The following is a 19,510-nucleotide window of genomic DNA, read 5'->3' on the forward strand; positions in this document are numbered from 1 at the left end:
ATCTTGGATACTAGTCTTTTATCTGTAGTGTCATTTGCAAATATATTCTCCCATTCTGTGGGCTGCCTCTTTGTTTTTTTGACTGTTTCCTTCGCCATACAGAAGCTTTTTATCTTGATGAAGTCTCACAAGTTCATTTTATCTTTTGTTTCTCTTGCCTTTGGAGATGTGTCATGAAAAATGTTGCTGTGGCCCNATGAAAAATGTTGCTGTGGCCCATGTCGTAGAGGCTGCTGCCTATGCTCTCCTCTAGGATTTTGATGGATTCCTGTCTCACATTGAGGTCTTTCATCTATTTGGGTTTATCTTTGTGTATGGTGTGAGAGAGTGGTCAAGTTTCATTCTTTTCCATGTAGCTGACGAATTTTCCCAGCACCATTTATTGAAGAGACTCTTTTTTCCACTGGATATTTTTCCTGCTTTATCAAAGATTAGTTACCCAAGGAGCCGAGGGTCCATTTCTGGGTTCTCCATTCTGTTCCATTGGTCTATGTGTCTGTTTTTGTGCCAGTACCATGCTGCCTTTGTGATCACAGCTTTGTGGTACAGCTTGAAATCCGGCAATGTGATGCCCCCAGCTTTGTTTTTCCTTTTCAACACTTTCTTGGCGATTTGTGGCCTTTTCTGGTTCCACACAAATGTAATGGCTGTTTGTTCCAATTCTTTGAAAAATGTCGTTGGTATTTTGATCGGGATAGCATTGAAAGTGTAGACTGCTCTGGGTAGCACGGACATTTGAACTATGTTAGTTCTTCCAATCCATAAGCATGGAATATTTTTCCATCTTTTTGTGTCGTCTTCAATGTCTTTCAAGAATGATTTATAGTTTCTAGGATATAGATCCTTTACGTCTCTGGTTCAGTTAATTCCAAGGTAACATATGGTTTTTGGTGCTATTGTAAATGGGATGGAATCCCTAATTTCTCTTTCCTCATTCTCATTGTTTGTGTATAGAAATGCAACTGATTTCTGAGCATTGATTTTGTATCCCGCCACATTACTGAGTTGCTGTATAACTTCTAATAGTTTAGGAGTGGATTCTTTTGGGTTTTCCATATAAAGTATCATGTCATCTGCAAAGAGAGACAGTTTGATTTCTTCTTTGCTGATTTGGATAGCTTTTATTCCTTTTTGTTGTCTGATTGCTGTTGCAAGGACTTCTAGTACTATGTTGAATAATAATGGCGAGAGTGGGCATCCTTGGAGTGTTCCTGATCTTAAGGGAAAGGCTTCTAGCTTTTCCCCATTGAGAATGATATTTGCTGTAGGCTTTTCATAGATGGTTTTTATGAGATTGAGGAATGTACCCTCTATCCCTACACTCTGAAGGGTTTTAATCAGGAAAGGATGCTGTATTTTGTCAAATGCTTTTTCTGCATCTATTGAGAGAATCATATGATTTTTGGCTTTTTTCTTCTGGATAAAATCTATGACACTGTTAGATTTGTGGATGCTGAACCACCCTTGCATCCCAGGGATGAATCCCACTTGGTCATGATGGATAATCCTTTTAATGTACTGTTGGATTCTATTAGCCAGGATCTTGTTGAGGATTTTGGTGTCCATATTCATTAGGGAAATCAGTCTGTAATTCTCCTTTTTGATGGGGTCCTTGCCTGGTTTGGGGATCAAAGTAATATTGGCCTCATAGAATGAGTTGGTAGCTTTCCTTCTGTTTCTATTTTTTGAAATAGCCTTAGGAGAATAGGTATTATTTCTTCTTTGAATGTTTTGTAGAATTCCCCAGGAAAACCATCTAGGCCTGGAGTTTTGTTATTTGGAAGGTTGTTTATCACTGACTCAATCTCTTCATAATTAATTGGCCTGTTTAAAAAATCAATTTCTTCCTGTTTCAGTCTTGGTAGTTTATAGGTTTCCAGGAAGGCCTCCATCTCTTCCAGAGTGCTTAATTTATTGGCATAAAGCTGTTGATAAAAGTTTCTAATGATCCTTCCAATTTCATTGGTGTTGGTTGTGACCTCTCCCTTTTCATTCATAATATTATTAATTTGGTCTATTCTCTATTCTTTTTGATAAGTCTTGCCAGTGGTTTTCTATTTTATTTATTCTTTCAAAGAACCAGCTTCTAGTTCTGTTGATCTGCTCTACTGTGCTCCTGGTTTCTAATTCATTGATCTTTGCTCTAATCATGATCAACTGCTTTCTCATGTGTGGATTAGGCTTTTTCTTCTGTTGCTGTTCCAGCTTCTTGAGGTGAGAATATAAAAACTGCATTTTAGATTTTTCTAGTCTTTTGAGTGAGACTTGGATGGCTATGTATTTTCTCCTTAGGACTGCCTTTACAGTGTCCCATAGGTTTTGGACTGTTTTGTTTTCATTCTCCTTGGTCTCCATAAATTGTTTAAATTGATTTTTGATTTCCTGGTTTATTGTATCATTCTTGAGCAGGATGGTTCTTAGTCTCCAGGTATTTGAGTTTCTTCCAAATTTTTTCTTGTGGTTGAGTTCCAGTTTCAAAGCATTGTGGTCTGAGAATATGCAGGGAATAATTTCAGTCTTTTGGTATCGGTTGAGACCTATTTTGTGACCCAGAACATGGTCTATTCTTGAGAATGTTCCATGGGCATTAGAATAGAATGAGTATTTTGTTCTGGGATGTAGTGTTCTATATATATCTATGAGGTCCAACTCGTCTAGTATGGCATTCAAAGGTCTTGTTTCTTCATTGGTTTTCTGCTTAGGTGGTCTGTCTATTGCTGATAGTGGAGTGTTAAGGTCTCCTACTATTAACGTATTATTATCTATATGTCTCTTTATTGTGGTTAAGAGTTGGCTTGTGTATCTTGCTGCTTCCCGTTTGGGGGTATAGATATTTATAATTGTCATATTCACTTGTTGGATACATACTTTAAGAATAATATAGTGCCCTTCTGTATCTCTTACTATAGTCTTTAGTTTAAAATCCAACCTGTCTGATATGAGAATTGCTACCCCAGCTTTCTTCTGAGGTCCATTGGCATGAAAGATGGTATTCCATCCCTTTACTTTCAGTCTGAATGTATCTTTAGGTTCAAAATGAGTCTCTTGTAGACAGCAAATGGATGGGTCCTGTCTTTTTATCCAATCTGCAACCCTGTGGCGTTTTATGGGAGAGTTTAGGCCATTTACATTGAGAGTGATTATTGAGAGATATGATTTTAATGATGCCATGTTGCCTGTAAAGTCTTTGTTTCTATAGATTGTGACTCTCTGTTCTGTATCACTTTTGGGGTCTTTTTACTTTTATAGAACCCCCCTTATTATCTCCTGTAGGGCTGGTTTCGTGGTTATGAAATTGGTCAATGACTGGCGATTCTGGAAGGTCTTTATTTCTCCATCAATTCTGAATGACAGCCTTGCTGGATAAAAGGATCCTTGGCTGCATGTTTTTCTCTGAAAGAGCTTTAAAAATGGCCCCCCAACCCTTTCTCTCATTCCAGGTCTATGTAGACAGGTCTGACGTAATCCTGATACTTTTGCCTTGGTATGTGAGAAATTTCTTTGCCCTGGCTACTTTCAATACTGTATCCTTGGATCTAATATTTGCGAATTGCACTATGACGTGACGTGGTGTAGGTTTGTCGTCATTTAATTTGGGAGGGGTCCTCTCTGCCTCTTGGACACGAATGCTTGTTTCCTTTGCTAGATTAGGGAAGTTTTCAGCTGCAATTTGTTCAAATATCTCTTCTAGACCTCTGTTTTTCTCCACCCCCTTGGGGATGCCGATGATTCTGACATTGGATCGTTTCATTGAGTCAGTAATCTCCCTTAACCTACATTCTTGAGATTGGATTTTTTTTTGAGCCAAGTTTCTGTTTTAGCTTTCTCTTCTACTAACCCATCCTCCAATTCGCCAATTCGTTCTTCTGCCTCATTCACCCTGGCTGTTAGAGCATCTACTTTTAACTGCATTTCATTCATAGAATTTTTAATTTCTGCCAGATTCGCTCTCATTTCTGCTCTTAGAGATTCTATATTCTTGTTAATATTTTCGTTAAAATTTTTTCAAGTCTACACATTATCTTGACTATTGTTCCTTGAACTCCATTTCTGATAATTTGGTTATATCTATATCCATTAGTTCTGTGGCAGAGGCCACAGACTCATTATCTTTTCTTTGCTGGGGGGGATTTCTCCTTCTCGTCATTCTGATGAGGAGAGGTTGTGGGGTTGTCCAGAGCCCAAATTATTGACCAGGACCCAGGCTGTGTGCACTTGTCTTATAGGGACCTTAGGGATGTTGGGCTTCTTGATTTTTCAGCCTGCCTTCTGGGGGAGGGGCCTGCCGCACTGATACTCAGGCAATCCTGTTTGGGTAGAGTCTCCCTGTCCCCTGCAAGGGGGCATGGGGATGGGCACACTGTGAGCCAGTATTTCCAGGCTTTTGTTCTCTGGAGGCTTTCCCTGGCAGTTTTCTGTGCCTCTTCTGAGAGTCAAAGCAGCAGTAGCCGAATCCCAGCCTCTGTCTCAGAACAGAGGGATTGCAGACCGCTCTCCACTGGGCTCTTTTGGTCACTTTAACTCTGTTTCTGTTGGTGCTGCTAAACCCTACAGTGTCCCGGGATGTGCATCCCACACCCGGAGTCCCAGCCCTCACTTCCAGGTCCAGCATGTCTCTGTCCTTTGTGTTTTTAACACCGCCAGCTGCCAGCCACACCCGTGCTCTCTCGAGGTCTGTTTCAGTGTGGTTTGTGCACCCCGGAGCTCTGGTTTTCAGACTGGTCAGCATTTCCTGGCTCACAGTCTCAGTCTGCTCTCTCGCGGGTGCTGCGGGAGTCTCCCCGCTCCCCAGTGCAGGTGGCTACCGCTTCCTGGTGCCCGAAGGCAGTGGCTCCCTCCCCCTTCCGTTTATCTTCTGATATCTGTGCGTGGATTCATGGCTCCCTGCTTCCTACCTCAATACTCAGTGCTGGAGATGTTCATTTGTAGAGATCCAGATGTATCTTCCTGCGTCTCAGGTTGATTCCGTGGGTTTTCTGGATGGTCTGGTACCTATCCAGCTCGACTGAGGGGACCAGCTGAAAAGGGGACCCCTACTCCTCCACCATCTTAGCTCCCAATCTCTGCAAATATCTTCTATTCTGTGGGTTGCCTCTTAGTTTTGTTGACAGTTTCCTTTGCTGTGCAGAAGCTTTTTATCTTGATGAAGTCCCAAGTGTTCATTTTTGCTTTTGTTTCCCTTGCCTTTACAGACATGTCTTGATAGAATTTGCTGTGACCAATGTTGAAGAGGTTACTGCCCGTGTATTCCTCTAGGATTTTAATGGATTCCTGTCTCACATTGAGGTCTTTCATCCATTTTGAGTTTATCTTTGTGTATGGTGTGAGAGAATGGTCCAGCTTCATTCTTCTGCATGTGGCTGTCCAATTTTCCCAGCACCATTTATTGAAGACACTGTCTTTTTTCCATTGGATATTTTTTCCTGATTTGTCGAAGATTAGTTGATCATAGAGTTGAGGGTCTATTTCTGGGGTCTCTATTTTGTTCCATTGATCTATGTGTCTGTTTTTGTGCCAATACCATGCTGTCTTGAAGATCACAGCTTTGTATTATAGCTTGACATCAGGCATTGTGATGCCCCCAGCTTTTCTTTTCTTTTTCAACTATCCCCTGGTGATTCAGGGTCTTTTCTGGTTCCATACAAATTTTAGGAATGTTTGTTACAGCTTTGTGAAAAATCTCAATGATTTTGATAAGGATGACGTTGTTAGTGTAGCTTTCTCTGGGCAGCATAGATATTTTCACAATATTTATTTTCCCAATTCATGAGCATGGAATATTTTTCCATCTTTTTGTGTCTTCCTCAATTTCTTTCTTAAGTGTTCTGTAGCTTTTAGAGTATAGATCCTTTATCTCTTTGTTTAGGGTCATTCCCAGGTATCTTATGGTTTTTGGTGCACTTGTTAATGGAATTGATTCCTTAATTTCTCTTTCTTCAGTCACATTGTTAGAGCATAGAAATGCAACTGATTTCTGTGCATTGATTTTATATTCTATCACGTTGCTGAATTGCTGTAAAAATTCTAATAATTTGGGGGTGGAGTCTTTTGGGTTTTCTACAAAAAGTATCATGTCATCTATGAAGAGAGTTTGACTTTTTCTTTGCCAATTTGAATGCCTTTTATTTCTTTTTGTTGTCTGATTGCTGAGGCTAGGACTTCTAGTACTATGTTGAGCAAATATGGTGAGAGTGGGTATCCCTGTCGTGTTTCTGACCCTAAGGAAAAAGCTCTCATTTTTTTTCCCATTCAGATTGATATTTGTTGTGGGGTTTTCATAGATGGCTTTGATGATATTGAGGTATGTTCCCTCTCTCGCTATATTTTGAAGACTTTTAATCAGGAAAGAATGCTGTGTTTTGTCAAATGCTTTTTCTGCATGTATTGAGTGGATCATATGGTTCTTGTCTGTTTTTTTGTTAATGTGATCTATCTTGATTGATTTGCGAATGTTGAACCACCTTTGCATCCAGGAATAAATCCCATCTGGTCATGGTGAATGATCCTTTTAGTGTACTGTTGGATCCTATTGGCTAGGATCTTGGTGAGTATTTGGCATCCATGTTCATCAGGGATATTGGTCTGTCATTCTCCTTTTGATAGCATCTTTGTTTGTTTTTGGAATCAGGGTCATGCTGGCTTCATACAATGAATTCGGACGTTTTCCTTCTGTTTCTATTTTATGGAAAAGTTTCAGTAGAATAGATAATTATTTTTATTTTTTATAATAATTTTTTATTATTTTATGTTAGTCACCATACAGTACATCCCTAGTTTTTGATGTAAAGTTCCATGATTCATTACTTGCGTATAACACCCAGTGCACCATGCAATATGTGGCCGGTGATAGGTAGATCATTATTTTTAATTAAGATGCGTTTTCTCCATACTCCTGAGTCTAAGTGGATATTGGCAGAATGGACCTTTGGGGATAACAGCATGGGATGTGTTCAGATATACCCAGATGTCTTGGGTTTGCCCATATTTGTAATATCCCAGACAAGACATCTGAGCAGAAACCAATCACTCCCAGGCATCAATGGGTCAGTCAGTCCTTGCTTCATGAAAACAAATATAGTGGATCATTCAGAACAACTGAGAGTGAACACAAGCCAGGAGAGGTTTTGCTGGCTGTGTGGTTATGGAACTCTGAGAGATTTGGTTTCCTCGCCTGTAGAATGAAGACAGTAATAACAGGAAGCTGGCGGAAGTGTGGCCACAAAGTGTTAGCCCAAGCTAGTGTCTTAACACCAGTCAATTAACACATGAACACCGGAGCACTGGGCAGGCTTGAGGGAGCAAACATGGGTAGGGTGGTTAAATCTGAGTTTCTATCCTGGTGGTGCTTCAATGTTGCATATATGTTTGGGGTAGGAAGAAAAAAAGAGCAGAGAAGATGGTGGAGTTGTATCCACCCAGGGGCCGACTTGTTTAGGTCAGAGTTAGGATTCTTCTTGTTTCTCAGTGGACTGAAGGATCTTCTGAATTTGGACATGGCTGAGTAGCCGATGTGCTGCTGAAGTGACTGTTCTGCCCGTGAGCTCAAGCAGAGTTTCCCAAGTGTTACTGTGTGCTGGACAATGGAGAGGCACACGGTGGCTCCCTTTGTGGATGTCACGGACATTCCACAGAAGATGGCATGTCAGGGCTGTGGAGGTGAACAGGGTGCCAGTAAAACCCCAGCAAGCACGTGTATGGAGCCCATGTGGGGATGAGCAGGTTGGTGAAGGCCCCTCTGAGGAAGGTCACTTTAGGTGAGACTGGAATGGTGACCACTTTGAGGTATGAGATTGAGAGAGAGAAAGAGAGAGAGGAACATTCAGTGGCTTATGAGAAGGCCTGGGGCTGGGAAAACTCCATGAACTGGAGGAACTTGCACAAGCCAATGAGGGAGGAAATGGGAAAGTTATGGAAGGTCAGAGAGGAAGCTGGGGTCTGGGAGTCATAGACAAGAGGTTTAGCAGGAGGAATCCCTGAAGGGTTGAGGTGACCTGACATAAGCTGATTTGAGAAGTCATTTACTTGGAGGGAAAATGAACTTGAGGAGTTGAGGCTGGAGGTGCAAGGGGACACTCATGGGGAAGCAGAAATACCCAGCTTGGATCAGGGAAGAAATAAGAGTGTATTGTAGGTAGATGATGGCAGTGAATATGGATTTGAGAAACTCTTGAGCTTTCTAGTACAATGAAAGTAGACTGGGTGAGAAAGTAGAGTGTCAGGAATGTCCTACAACTTTCTAGCAGACATAAATGCCTGAGCCTAGGTATCTTTTACTGAGCTGGGGAACTACAGGAACAGAGGTGCTGGGGAAGAAGCCCTAGTGCTCCATGGTTTTCCTTTAGAGACTATACAATCCTCCTTTCCTGGTACGGACTGCAGCCTGGCAGGGAGGGAGGTAAATGGTGCACCCAGGCCATGTGTGATAGTAAGGTACAAGAAGCCACACAGCACTGTGCATTTCCTTCTGCAGGGACAGGCTCCTGGAGCTGGTCCTGAAAGACCCTGATGCCCAGTATTAGCCTGTCTGTTGCCAGGTTGTGGGAGGATGTATTTGGTCTCCTGGTGAAGAAAAGCAAAGCAGCTACACTGGTGAATCCACGGAGGCTCTTGCACCTGAGATGCACCCACAGACATGGTATCATCTTAGTAGTGAACAGTTAGGCGACCAGGAGAGTGGCAGGTGTTCAGGAAAGGATTGCTGAATCTGTGTCTCTGTGGTTCCCCCTGCAGGGTGGGTCAGTGTACCTGTACCTGCCTTGTTTCTGTGGCTCTGGTCATGCCATTTCCTTCCTGATCACGAGGGTGCACCGTCCAGAGGGCAGGGCAGAGTCTGCTGGGATTTCTTGTTGTCAGCTTTCACTTTCAAATGGTGGAAGGGGGCAGAGCAGGGTGGATTCTTCTGTCTGGGGGTCCTTAGTGCCCCCTGGCCCCTGCAGCCTGTCAGGCTGGTTTTCTATACTCTCCTGGGAATACCTGCCTCTCAGACAAGAGGAACCTGTGGCACTAGTGTTGGATCTGGAAGCGGGGTTTGGGTCTCCGAGCAGGGAACTACAGGTGCAATCTCTGAGAGCAGATCTGGGGGCTGCTGAGATCTCACGCTACTGAGGTAGAAATGCTTATGACGTCCCAGGTTTTCAAGGAGGTAAGTGGGTTCTGAAGACATCTATGGCCAAGAAGAGGAAAGCTGGGAGCAGCTGGCTGTGAGGAGGAGGCTGAAATTGTAGTGAGGCTGGGGTGGTGGTGCTGGAAAATAACGAGGCTCTGAGAAGACCCAACACAACTACAGTGAGGACTGCACTTCAGTCATTTATTTAATGACATTTCTGTGGCATTACTAGGACTAGGAACAGTTCTAATGACATGTACTGACTATCCATATGTAAATTCCTAGGATTCTCCTCATATCTTTGGGTGAGATCCTGTTACTATCCCCATTTTGCAGATTAGGAAATGAGGCAGAGCCGGTCAAGAGTCTTGACTAAGGAAGTCACACAGCAAGTGGCTGAGAGTGGAGAAGTCATTAGCAGTCAGCCCCAGAATCTGTCCTTCCCAGGACCATTGGCTGGCCCCCATATATAAGTGGTTCGAAGCCTTCTTTCTGCCCAGAGCTCATTTTATCCTCTGTGCTCCTCCTGCTTTGCTGGGATCCTTTATCCTGAGGCAGAAGCTCCTCAAAGACAGAGAAGATGGGGATTATTAAGCCATCATGGATAATTGGGCACAAAGTGTGTGGAAAGCAAGGTCCTTGGTCTTGAGAAGCCAAGTGCTGGGGGGAGGGGTCTGAAATTCAGGTGAACAAAGGACTCCAGGACAGGGTGCATGTGCTGGGAGGCACGGGGTCCTTGGGGAGAACACAGTCTGACTCTCATGCTGCTCAGTGATTCCCTGTCATAATTCTGGGGCAGCAGAGGAACAGCACAAGGGAGCTGGCATGTCCTTCATGGGGAGGGGCCTGAGTCTGGGTCCTGTGTCACTGGGCATGTGGCCTGTGACTCATGCAGACATGGACGAGGTCCCTGTGCTGAGGCGGGAAGGGTCTGGTCCTGTGCACAGAGCAGGCTGGGAAAGTTTCCAAAAGGCTGGGAGGGCTTTCTTGGTATCAGGGTTGTGCCCCGCCCCCCATCAGCATAATGAGCAGTAGGAAAGTCTGTGCTTCTGCTGGGGACTGTGGCCAGCCCTGAGCCCTGCTGTCTGGTCTGGGGCCCAGAGCTGTGGGCTGGCCCTGCCTCCTCTCTGTAGGTGTTCACCTGCCTCCTGCCCTGTGTCTCCCCAGCTCTGAGGAAATGGAGGATTGCTGCAGGGGCTCTTTGCTCTCCCTTCTCCCCTCCCTGCTTCTCCTCCTCCAGCTGCCTGCTGGGGGGTCTGCAGGTGAGTGTGTCCCCTCCTCCTTCCTGTGTCTCTGTGGGGTGGGTAAGAGCCCCAGGGAGCTCTGCTGGTGTCTCCATCAGGACGGATGGCTACTGGTGGAGACCCTGGCTCTAGAGAGATTCTGGTGATCCCCCAACTGGTAGTTGGAATGAACGGTTTATGAAGAATCCCAGAATTGTAAAATAAGGGCAGGGGACCATGACCGTTGTCTAATGAGGACTTTATGTCTTATAAATTAATATTGTGAATTTCACTAGAGAAAAGTGTGAAAATGAATTTCCCCTCATTTCTTGTTTCCTGACTCTATTGGTATCTAACCATGTATTCTGTGATTAATTCATTACACCCACATACTGACAGGGTGTCCAGTGTGTGTTAGGTGCTACTCTATGTACAAAATGACAGAGTATCTGTCTTCACAGAGCTCATTCTGGCAGGAGACAGCGAGTACTAAATACCACAGCCCCATACAATCTACATCTGTTAGAGGAGGGAGACCATGGGACAAGGAAGAAGAGCGGGGTGTGGAAGCGAGATGTGCAGGAGGGCAAGCGGGCAGGCAGCAGTGCTCCATAAGGTGGCCAGAGTAGGCAGTGAGATGCGAATGAAACTTGGTGGAGGTGGTGTGTCACCGTGTGAGGATGCGCCTGGATTGAGGGTTTCTGTCATGTGGAGCAGCCGGAGCAAAACTGGCAGTGTGCCTGTGTGTTCAAGGAGCAAGGAGGTAAGTGTTGCCTGGAGCTGAGTGAGGGAGAGGGAGGAAAGCAAGTGTTGGTGGTAAGAGAGCAGTGGGGGGCTCATCCCTATAGAGCCTGTGGGCCATGTGGGGAACTGTGGAGCCACTGCTGGGCTTTGAGCAGAGGAGGGACATGGTATTGCTTACAGGTTGAAGAGTCACACACATGGGTTGGAGATGGCATAGTCACAGGGAGCCTAGTCACTGTCATTCTGCAGGTGAGACATATAGTGACTCAGCCAAAGTTGAGTAGCACAGGAGGTGAGAAGTCACTCTTCTGAGGTCCAGCAGGGGTCTTTCTGCAGAAGTGTCCTGTAGTGACATGTCCATCAGTTCTCAGAAGACCAAAGCCTATGAGGGGTGGTGGCAGTGAAGTGAACCTTCTGTTGTCAGAAGTAGTGATTTGGGTCCTGTGAGAGGGGCCAGGTTTTAACAGAAATAACTGTGGACTCTAGATGTAGTGCACATGTAATTCAGCAGAGTACTAAAATATGGGGACAAATATTTAACTTAGGAGCAGGTGTGGGTAAGTTCATAAGTGTGGCCGAATGAGCAGAGAATTCCCATCTAGGCCACAGGACCTTTCTGGTCATTTTTCAGTCCTGTCCTTAGAGGAGGCAGGTTGGAGCTGTGGTTCTCAGAGTGTGGTCCCTGTAAATTAGTAACAGAATCCCCACCACCTCTTTAGAAATGCACATTCCTGGACCCACCCCAGACCAACAGAACCAGGAGCTCTTGGGGTGGAGCCCAGGTCTGTGTTTCACAGGCCCATACAGTCTATGNTTCCTGGTGCTTTTGATGCCTGTGGAAGGTTAGAACAACTGAGTTGGAGAGTCCTTCATGGAAGGGCCTGGAGCCAGGAGCACAGGCTGCTGAGGGAGTCTCTTTGACATCATTGCTGGGTCTCAAAGTTGTTAAAAAGCAAACTTGCCCTGATTCAGAGTGATCACAGCTGAGTATCTCAGATCAGGGCCTCTCATCTGACACTTATCCCCACCTACCTGGGCCTCCACCTGACAGTGTGTTCCCTGCCCCATCCTGCATCTCTCCAGCTTTCTCACTGCTATGTCTGTGTCCACAGATGAGTTCATGGTGATTGGCCCCTCGGACCCCATTGTGGCAGTGCTGCGTGGGGACGTCACACTGCCATGTAGTGTGTCCCCAGCCATGAACGTGAAGAACATGGAGCTGCGGTAGTTCCGCTCCAAGTTTTCAGACGCAGTGTTCATCTATCAAAACCAGCAGGAGCAGAGAAAGGAGCAGTTGGCCTAGTACACAGGGTGGACCTCACTAGTGAAGGAATTCCTCACCTGGGGGGAGGCTGCTGTTCGCATCCACAATGTCCAGGCTTTTGACAACGGGCTGTATACCTGCTTCTTCAGAAAAGGAAGCTTCTGTGAATCTGCCAGTTTGGAACTGAAGGTGGCAGGTGGGTTGTCGATCTATATTTAGGGTTCTGTAGCATTGGAGTTGGATACAAACTTGAGGCCAAGAAAATCAGCCCCTCATTTTACAGACGAAGGAAAGGAAGGTCTTCACTTATTCATTAATTCAGAGTGACTATATAAAATCCCTATAAAGTGTCAACCCCCCTTCTGGGCACCTGAAGGCATCACTGAACCAAACAAAGTTCCCTGCCCTGTAGACTTTATTTTCTAAAAGCAATAAAAATGTAAATGGCAGGGTTATAGAGGAGGATGTTAGATGGTGATTCGTAGGACTTAACCAAATGGATATCTGGGGTTGAGAGTTCCAATCAGAGAAACACCCATGTGAAAGAGCTGAGGCAGGAGTGTGGGTGATGTTTTGGGACACACAGGGAGGCCACGTGATTGGTGAGACAAGTGGGTGGTAGCAAGCGGGTAATCCTAGAATGAAGAGGGCTCCTGATTCAGGTGCACAGAGAAGAGATTGATCAGGAAAGTTCATGAGGAGCCCACACTTGAACAGGTGCTCGGGATCACCAGACTCTCCCAAAGGGCTTTTCTGGTTTGCGGTCTGGACTATATGGGGCAAGGAGAGAATGCTGATTGTGGTTATGAACAGTTATCCAAATAGTCCTGGGCCTGGCATGCTGATGGGCGTAGATGAGGGAAGTGGGGAGTAATGGACAGGGGTTTTGTTGGGGGTGGAGGCAGATGTCAGAGTATAGAGTGCTTTGTGCTGCATAATGAGTTTTAGATGTAGAGGTGAGGAAATCTTAAACAGAACGGTCTAGGGTTGGGGGGTTTTCTTTGAGAGCATGAGGCAGGATGGATGAGAGGAGAGTAAGACTGGAGGCATGGATATAGTAACACAGTGGAACGTTGTCTGTCCGACTTCATGTAGGGGCAGTGGGTGAGAGACATTTGGCTTCAGAGTGGTTTGGAAATTAGAATCAAGTGAGTCAGCAGATTTGGGGACTTATATACATTTCAAGAGGGGAGAAAGCACCTACAGTCACAAGTTTCTTCAAATAAATGCTGAAAAAAAAGTTAGGCCTCTCTTCCCTATTTTCAACAGAGACAATTAAGCCTCTTACCCTTAATTTTCATTTGTCTTGACAGTGGATCTTGGCTGGGTTTGCTCACATAGTGTTGTTTAGCTGGCTGTTGACTGGTCTAGGACAGTTTCAGCTGGAAAGGCAGTGCTAGTCTGAGCACGTCCCTCCCATGGCAGAGGGCAAGGCAATGGCACAAGCAGTTTCCAACCTCTGCTAGAGTCACATTCCCTGAACTCTCAGTGGCCCAGTCAAGTCACAGCATGGAGCCCAGAAGCAGAGTGTGAAGGCCTTAAATATATGTGGCAGAAGGCCAGCTGGATATAGGGAAGGCTGAAGGATTGGGATATTTTCATCATCAGACTATCACAGATGGGGCCCAGTATGAGCCAGTTCAGGGTTTGAGTTTGAAGCATCTGTGAGGAATCCTGGCAGAACTAACCCCAGGGATGTGGATACTGGGGAGGGAGCTCAGGAGGTAGGTAGGGTTGTTGAAGGTGGAAGTGATGAACCAAGTGTCAGTGGGTGTGTAAGCAGATGCCCTGGAGATTGTGTGAGGTGAGAAGAGCAGAGAATGATGGAATCTGAGGTCAAATTCCTCCTCTGTCACTCTGGGCAGTGGACTTCCCAGCCTCATGGTTGGGGAGAAGGGTCCTGCCCTCTGTGCCTGCCGCAGGTCCCCATGCTCCTTCTTTCTATTTTCTGTGGCAGGACCTCTGCTTTGCTCCCTGCAGTGTTCACTCCCCAGTGGGGCCTCCAGAAAGCAATGCTGCCCTTGGAGTTGTGCATGGTCAGGCTCTGCTTGCATCGTGGTCTCTGGGTGGCCTTCCTGTGCTCTCCAGCTTCTCTCTTGCAGGTGTGGGCTCTGTCCCTCAAGTGCACATCCAAGGGCCAGAGGAGGATGGGGTCCGAGTGGTGTGTAAGGCGTCGGGGTGGTTTCCAAAGCCCCACGTGCGGTGGAAAGCTCTCAGTGGGGAAAAGTTCTTGACATTTTCTGAGACCCATGCCCAAGATTCTGAAGGGCTGTTCAGTGTGGAGGCCACTGTAGTTGTGAGGGACAGCTCTTCAGGGAATGTGACCTGCTTGCTCCTCAACCCAATCCTGAGCCAGGAGAAGGCGATGGCTATTATCATCCCAGGTCAGTGCTGTTTCCCTCTCCCAGTAGGGCCATAGGGAGGGGCTGGGAGTCCCTGCGTGTGATGGGTGGGCTGTCCTGGGCCATTCCCCTGACTGTGTGTTTGGCCGGACACAGAGGACTTCTTTTTTTTTTTTTAATTTTATTTTATTATATTATGTTAATCACCATACAGTACATCCCCAGATTCCGATGTAAAGTTTGATGCTTCATTAGTTGCGTATAACACCCAGTCACAGAGGACTTCTTTCCCCGGACTTCTCCCTGGATGTCAGCTTTCATGGTGATCCTGACCTTGCTGATGCTCTTACTCCTTGGGACTGCCTACTATACCAAGAGAGAATATACTGCAAAGTGCCGGGAGATGCAGGAATGGAAGAAACTCCACAGGGAAAAGGAGGAGGACCAACGGGCAAAGGTGGAGGCACTGAAGACCAGAGGTGAGGCAGGACAGTGGCCAAGGCGTGTGAGTGTGGTAGCTGGTGCAGAGGAAAAGTGAATAGAGGGCCCTTGCCCTGGAGAGGGTGCTGAGGAGGTCCAGAGAGGACAGCTGAAACTGTGGAGCCTTGATAGAACTGGAGCTATAACTTCTAGGATACTGAGATGTGCATTTGTGGGTTTGCCAGGTGCAATCTTTGCTATTCTTAGGGATGGGAGTTCATGGTTATTTTTCACTCTCTTTCAGATGAACTCCAAGAAGATCTCGGTAAGTTCTCCTTTTCCTCCAGAACTTTCTGTGTCCCCTTTGTAGGAGATTCTGGTTCTTAGCTCACCTGTTTCCTGTGTTGCCTTTCAGCCTGGAGGAAATCTGTCTACCTGGCTGGTGAGTGATTGTCCAGATGTCATTGTGTCTCTTGTTCCACCTAAGTCAAGGTATCTCCTCTCCTTTTTTTCAGGCAGGTACTGAGGACCCTTTCTTGGGGCAGAAGTGGAAGCTGGTGGGAGGCAGAACACTGTTCCATGAGCTTTCCCTAATCTGGGCCCCTGTTTCTCAGCCAATGCTTGGGTACCTGGGGGTGATGATGGTCCTTGGAGTCTGTCATACATCTTGGGTTTATTCCAATGCTGACCTACCCACCATATTGCTAGGTTTTCAGCCTTCAGTGCAACTAGTTCTGAGACAGCACGTAGAATCCAAAAGCCAGCTACTCTGAGATTTCAGTAAAGGAAGTATATAAATTAATGGGGTCATTAATGTTAGGAGTGTGATTTCAGCTGTATAATACCACCTAGGGAGAGTGTGTTCTCCCCAGTTCCTGGAAGTTGTGATCACAAAGTGACGGGTAGAGGACTGGACAGACTATGTGTGAGAATGTGGTGGAATGAGCTGCCAATCCCTCAAATAATGATGTTTTATCTGAGGAAGATTGGCCACTTTATTTATTTATTTATTTATTTATTTATTTATTTATTTATTTTTAAAGACTTTTATTTATTTGACAGAGAGACAGCCAGTGAGAGAGGAAGCACAAGCAGGGGGAGTGGGAGAGGAAGAAGCANTTAAAGACTTTATTTATTTGACAGAGAGACAGCCAGCGAGAGAGGAAGCACAAGCAGGGGGAGTGGGAGAGGAAGAAGCAGGCTTCTAGCAGAGAAGCCTGATGTGGGGCTCGATCCCAGAACGCTGGGATCACGCCCTGAGCCAAAGGCAGATGCTTGATGACTGCGCCACCCAGGCGCCCCAGGATTGGCCACTTTTAACCCTAGAGTTCATCTCACATCTCTGCATGAAATCACCTCTCCTTTTGGGTTATTTCTCAAATACCTCTGTGTTCAAAATCACTGGATGTAGTAATGATTTTTTACAATTATGAAATAATGTATATTTTATCCCTACAATCTTTTCATACAATGTATGATTTTCTTATATAGATTATTTTACTTTATTTTACACTCTTTTTAAGAGAGATTGAGAGGGAGAGAGAGAGAGTGTGTGAGCCAGCCAGTTGGGGAGATGATGGGGGGCATAGGGTGAGAAGGAGAGAGAGAATCCTGCTTTAAGCAGGCTTCACACTCAGTGCAGAACCCGATATGGAGCTTGTCTCACGACACTGAGATCATGATTTGAGCCATTATCAAGAGTTGGAAACTTAATTGACTGAGCTACCCTGATGCCTCACATTGTATAATTTTTGACAAATTGTAGCAAAATTGACCACAGAGAGAATAAGAATTTTTGAGTTTTTTTTGAGGCCAGGGACAGCTACTTGGCTTAGCAGAGGTCACACAGCAGCAGCAGACAGGGGTGGAACTCAGTCTGCAAGGCAGACTTTCTGACCTGTGGTCCAGGTAATTTCCCACAACACTCTGCTGTCAGCCATGGCAGGAGGTCTTCTCCTCTCCAGCCTTTCCCTACTCTGCAGCTAGTGTCACCTGTAGCCCAGAGGACAGGCAAGGGCCAGTAGATCAATGCTGAGCAGGTTTGTTTTGACTGAGGTCTCACCAGGGTGTGTTCCCTTTCAGTCTGGAGGAAGGCACAGCTGTATGCAGGTAAGTGACTCAGTTTCCTGTTTTCTTACCTTCCCAGCCTTAGCTGCCCCCTTCTATGTCACGGACCCCACACCAGGATGGGGTTGGTGTCCATGTTCCCCTTGTCGCTTCTGTCTTCTTCCTCTGAAGACTGCAAGGACTGTCCTTGGGAACACAGATCTGCCTCCATTCTGACCCATCCTCTACAGCAGGTCACTGTTAGGGTTACCAACACCCTCTGAACACACTTTGCTCAATTCATACTTTAATTGGTCGTTGACAATGGAGAGGTCATTTATAAGGAGAGTCTGGAACAGGGTAGTGATGCTATAAATCAGAAATGGTTGTAGAGGATTTCAGAAATCAAGCTTGCCTGTTTAGGACTCAGGTCTTCCTAAGTGGATTGGTGGTTCTGAATACATTTTACCCTGAAATTCCTACTTCTTTTTTTTTTTTTTTAGCTCTGGTTAAATTTTCCTGTTTCTTGCTATACTTCTGGCATGCTGGTTTTCATTTTTTTCCCCTCATGCTCTGACTCCCTGTCCAAATTGGGTTTCTTCCTTTAAGGCTCCTTAGATGCTGAGGAAATAAATACTTTAGAGCAGGTGTTCTGAACCTGAGATCCAGGGCCACCAGGATATTTATGGATTCCTGGAGGTGGGGTCTGTGAGCCACCTAGCAATTATATACAATATCTTTTATATATGTTTGTGTAACTACAGCAATAACATATATATAATCATATTATATTATTTAATATGTATTATATATTAAATGACATTATGATATATGATATGTATGTATTTTTTACTTTTTATTTGTTTTTATTTATTTTTATTTTTTAATTTTTTATTATATGTTAATCACTGTATGTTAATCATCATTAGTTTTTGATGTAGTGTTCCATGATTCATTGTTTGCGTATAACACCCAATGCTCCATGCAATACGTGCCCTCCTTAATACCCATCACTGGCCTATCCCAATCCCCCACCCCCTTCCCCTCTGAAACCCTCGGTTTGTTTCCCAGAGTCCATAGTCTCTTGTGTATGTATTTTTTTAAAAAAGGTTACTAATAATTGTTCACAACTATTATCCTTCCTTTTAGAAAAATATTGCACTTACCTGATGGGCTTGAACTTGGTCAGGTTTATTAGAGGCAATGTGTGAAGATTTCAAAAGGAGAAATGTAGGGGAGTTAAAATTCTTTACCAGGGAAAAGTGAGGTTCAAATCAGGAAAGAAAAAATGTGTTGGGAGAAGAGGAGGAGATGAGAAGAAAAGTAGAGAGCCTGAGATTCCTTTAGAGAGATTTTGGATGGCTAAGACTGACAGAAGAGAGACCACAAATCACAGCTGTGGTGGTTTGAATGGGATGTACACAGAGGGTGTGCAAGTTATTTGCGTGTATGAAAAGTAATAAACCCCTGACAGCTGTCTGAGAGATTTCTGAGAAGACTTATATTTGTTTTAGGCTGTTTGGAAATAATCATCGAACTAAGTTTGCCTCTGATAATGAGATCACCTTGATCTTCTAGCAGCATTGGGACAGGAGTGTGGTCTGGGGGATCCTAAAGCAATGAAAAGTTATCCAGAGGATCCTTTAGCACTGGGATGGGTTAAAAATCTGGGCCACTTGAACATGTATAATATGTGCTTTTACTGTTTGGCTGTTTCTTTTTTCTTTTTATTTATTATTATTATTATTATTATTTTTAGTGTTCAGTGATTCATTTCTGTTTATGATCAGGGATAGACTGTGAGAGCAGAGAAGGGGAAGCCAGAGGTGATGGAGGCCAAGGGTCCAGATGTGTGAGGCTCCTTAGATAGCCTCAGTGATTCTTGGGATTTGTTTGAAAAAATGATGGTCAAATAGTCATTCTTTAGCATTTCCCTCTTCTCTGCTGAATTTTTGTGCATGTGTTTTGATTTTTTTAATTTTACAAAAGTATTATTTATTTATTTATTTATTTATTTATTTAGAGAGCATGTTGGAGTGGGTTGAGGGGCAGAGGGAGAGAGAGAATCTCAAGTAGAATCTATGTCCAGTGTGGATCCTGATGGGGGTGCTGGATCCAACCACATGAGATTATGACCTAAGCCAAAATCAAGAACCAAATGCTTAAATGACTGAGCCACACAGGAGCCACCGAAGTGCATGTATTTTAAAGTATGCCTTGCATATTTGTATTTTGATCTCCCCCATTCTTTTCAAGAAAACCTCGTTTCATGATGGATATGTGTCTGGGGATTGAGAAAGTATAATTTAAAAGTGAAATCAGATAGGCCAGTGATGGGTATTAAGGAAGGCACATACTGCATGGT

At 44.7% G+C, this 19,510-nt stretch overlaps 1 pseudogene; it reads left to right on the plus strand.

Moving 5' to 3' along the window:
- Window positions 1-12,169: 12,169 nt before the first annotated feature.
- LOC100476689 lies at window positions 12,170-15,549 on the plus strand (annotated as a pseudogene).
- Window positions 15,550-19,510: the final 3,961 nt, after the last annotated feature.

Source organism: Ailuropoda melanoleuca, unplaced genomic scaffold (genome assembly GCF_002007445.2).
Source record: "Ailuropoda melanoleuca isolate Jingjing unplaced genomic scaffold, ASM200744v2 unplaced-scaffold60448, whole genome shotgun sequence".
Classification (NCBI taxonomy): Eukaryota; Metazoa; Chordata; class Mammalia; order Carnivora; family Ursidae; genus Ailuropoda; species Ailuropoda melanoleuca.